The 3489-nt window shown below is 37.9% G+C and overlaps 1 long non-coding RNA gene across 1 annotated transcript; it reads left to right on the forward strand.

The window, feature by feature from the left end:
• Nucleotides 1-688: 688 nt before the first annotated feature.
• LOC118599007 lies at nt 689-3058 on the forward strand. The gene is made up of 2 exons (XR_004948266.1): nt 689-1118; nt 2753-3058. It is a non-coding gene; the product is annotated as an uncharacterized LOC118599007 (long non-coding RNA).
• The last annotated feature ends 431 nt before the right edge of the window (nt 3059-3489 follow it).

Genomic DNA, 3489 nt, shown 5'->3' on the forward strand with positions numbered 1-3489 from the left:
TTTAAAACACATCAAATAAAACATCGCTGAAAACAAACATCACATGATCACAAACGGCCCAAGTACTGACAGGTATGGCGGTAGTGGGGTGATTATGTGGGCTAGGTTCAGAGTAACAGCAGCTTGCAGTCATTAAGTCAAGAAGCAACATTCTTTAGTCAGGTGTAAGATTACTAAGCCTGCAGCATCCACTATAATGAAGTCTTCCAGCATGACAACAGGCCCAAACTAACCAGTTAGACTATGAATAAATGTCAGTCAAGGTGAGAGTCCATTACACATCTAAAATAGGGCGTGAGAGCTGAGAGACAAAAAATTAATTACTTAATTCCTGATCTATCACTTTCCAAACGGGCTCTACAAGCTGTTAGCAGAATGTTTTTGTAAATGACAGGCTGAGCAGTCAAGGGAGGGCAAACAAGGTAGGTTATATACACAAAAAAAGGAACAGAAAGATGTGAACAAAATTCAAGATGTAAACCTCAACACCAGACAAGAAACAGCAAAAGCATGAACAGAACAGGTTCCTTGAAGGCACAAGCATAAGTCAAGAGAGGTTCTTGGTGAACTAATACTAATATGTCCAAGTGTGTGAACAATCAAAATGACCTCTGTAAATAACTGTTAAGACTGGACTGCCTTTTTTGTTTTCCCGTTCATTCGTTAGATGTCAAAAAAACAGTGGGTTTGAGCGCTAAAATAACACTGAAGCGCTGGCTAAAAGTGTTAAACTGGGTTAATTGAGACTTCTTTAAAAGTGAAAAGAAAGGAAGTCTGCAGTGCTACAGGATTACTGGGATGAAGCCAAATATTCAGGCGCCTTGAGAATTTTTTCAGACACCACAAGACAAAATACTTTTAATTTGAAAAAAAAAAGCCTTAAATAGAAGGTTAACGTTGACTTATTAGTGTTGAAATGTCATCTGAGCATCACTCAGTCTTTGCAAAATGTTTATCATAAAAAAAATAAATCTGCGAAGGTCAGTAAAAACGTTTCTTTTCTAATTTTCATTTCTAAGCATTGATTGTGTTTGGGGTCATGGGTTATATGTGTTAATGGAGGGGAGGGCAAAGGGTGGGTTTGGTTTTCATTGTGTAGGTTTTTTTGTTTTTTAAATGTAAAGCGCTTCTAATTGAGCAAAGTATTAGAGGATTTGATTAGATTTGATTTGAAAAACACAGACACTGCCCCTTTCTCAAGTAATTGATCTATAGATGTTTACTTGGAGTCAAACTTCAAAAAATGGCCTACAGTGAATAAAGCAACTGTTAATGCTTCATTCTAAACCTGCTAACTGAAGATGCCCAAACTACTCGATAAATGAGCTGCAGAAAATAAGATTAAACACTTCTAAAAAGTTGCTGAAACCTTTAGGTTGCTTGATAAGTTTGCTGGAGAATCCAAAAGAGCCAAAAGCTGAGTTAACATTTTAAAAACTTTATATTGCATGGTGATTGCAGTTAAACTTTACTTGATTTATGTGAAAAGCATAAAAGTACCACCTTGATCCTCTTTTATCAATTTTTAAAGGGTTTATAGCATTTTTTTAGCTATAATCATGCAGGTTTTAGTTCAAATAAATCAATTTTTAAAAAGTTTCTGCAAAGCGGCAGGGCTCCTGCGCTCCTGTTCTTGGCCGTGGACCTCGTCTCTGGCTCGTCTTGGCTGTGGACCTCACCCCCATCTGTTTCCCAGTCCTATCGCTGAACTCTATTCAATACGTAGTTGTAGAGTTAGATATGCTAATTCTTCTGTAATAGTCCTGGTAAATCTCCTGTCCGTCCTGGAAGAGGATCTCTCCCTCATGTGGGAATCCCTGAGGTTTCTTCTTCTTTCCTGAATTAGGATTTCTAGGAGTTTTTCCTTACCAGGAGGGAGGGTCTAAGGACAGGGATAACCAGTTTTGTTTAGTCTGTTTAATTAGCTATTGTTTATATTTTACGACTGACCTTCTGCTTTTGTAAAATTACCAGCATGAATCTCATTGAGGCCATTTTTTTGTAATATTGGACTATATAAATAAAACTGAATTTAATTAAATTGAAACATCCTCCATCATCAGTTGGCACGGTTAATTATCTCTTTAACTTCTGTGAGTTTTTATATTATTTAGAAAACAAAACTGTTAACAGGAAATTACAATGTGGCATTGATAGAAATGTGTTACTTTATATTTGTCTGTTTGTTCACACATATATAAAACGCCACTTCACAAATAAGGTTTTTCAAGGTTCCACACTAAAAACCATCCATCCATCCACCCATCCATCCATCATCTGGGACACAGTGGTTGCTGGAGCCAATCCCAACCTCTTCAGGGCCAAAGCAGGGACACCTCAGACATTCTGCTTGTCAATTCTCAGACCAAAAAACATCAAACCAAGCTTTAATATTTATGACTTTAACAATTCAAATCCTTCCAGAACTTTGATCTCAAGTCAACAATCCTTCATGCTGATCCCCCGACGGATTCACAGACAAATGCTTCCTTTCATACTGCATGCAGTTATTTCAAGAGGCATGAGCAAAGTCTCAATCTACCACAGTCATGTGAGACAGAAGGACAGAAGTCATAAGGTCTTTCAAAAAGTCAGTATGGAGAATTTTAGTCCCTGTTCAAAAATACTCCTATATTGGATAAAGCTGAGTCATGGAGAACTCTAAGTTTGTCCATCCAAACATTCTTTAAACCTGTTTTATCTCTATTGGAGTCACGGGTTAGTAGCCTAACCTGGCTACTAATGGGCAAAGGCAGGGTACACCCTGGAAAGGTCACCAGTCTGTCGCAGGAGAACTCATCAAAGTCACTCTTAGATTCCATTGTAGAACAGAGAAACCTTTCCAAACATTCCCAGAAGGCCGTTCATGATCGGCAACATGGCAGAAAAGTGACGTTTACATGATTTCTACAAAGTTATTTTGGAACGTTCTTTATCAACTTTTCACAAACAAAACATCCTCAGAATTTTTGACAGAAATGAATAAATGAATTAATAAATAAAGCCATTTTATATGCTGCTTTGGTTTCCTTTGTAAAGCAAAAACAAAAAAAATAAATCAGAATGATCTGAATTATTAAACTGTGACAAAAAAGTAAACAACAAAAGAAAATCTCCACGGACGCAAAAACTTTTTTTGAAAAATTCAGTTAACTTGCAAATAAGCATTTTTTTGTCAATTACAAAAATAACTTCTAAGAATTTTCCAACTTTCTAAAGACCTTCCTCTGAGAGTCGTGCCAAAAATAAGTAGGCTAAGCCTTCTGTTTACTGTCAGACTTTGCTGGCACATGACAGTCGAGAGGGGCTGATAACAAGCAGTGGCACTCTTATATAATGAAGAGAGGGGAGTCTTTGATCCCGCCCACCGAGCCGGGCGCCCGCTGAGAGCAAAGAGAAGCAGGCCAGAGAGCAGGGAGGGCTATAAAACAGGGCAGAGGAAAAAAACAACCAACCCTCGGAGAACGCTGTTGTCACTGAGGCCTACAT

The sequence above is a fragment of the Oryzias melastigma genome, linkage group LG7 (genome assembly GCF_002922805.2).
Source record: "Oryzias melastigma strain HK-1 linkage group LG7, ASM292280v2, whole genome shotgun sequence".
Classification (NCBI taxonomy): domain Eukaryota; kingdom Metazoa; phylum Chordata; class Actinopteri; order Beloniformes; family Adrianichthyidae; genus Oryzias; species Oryzias melastigma.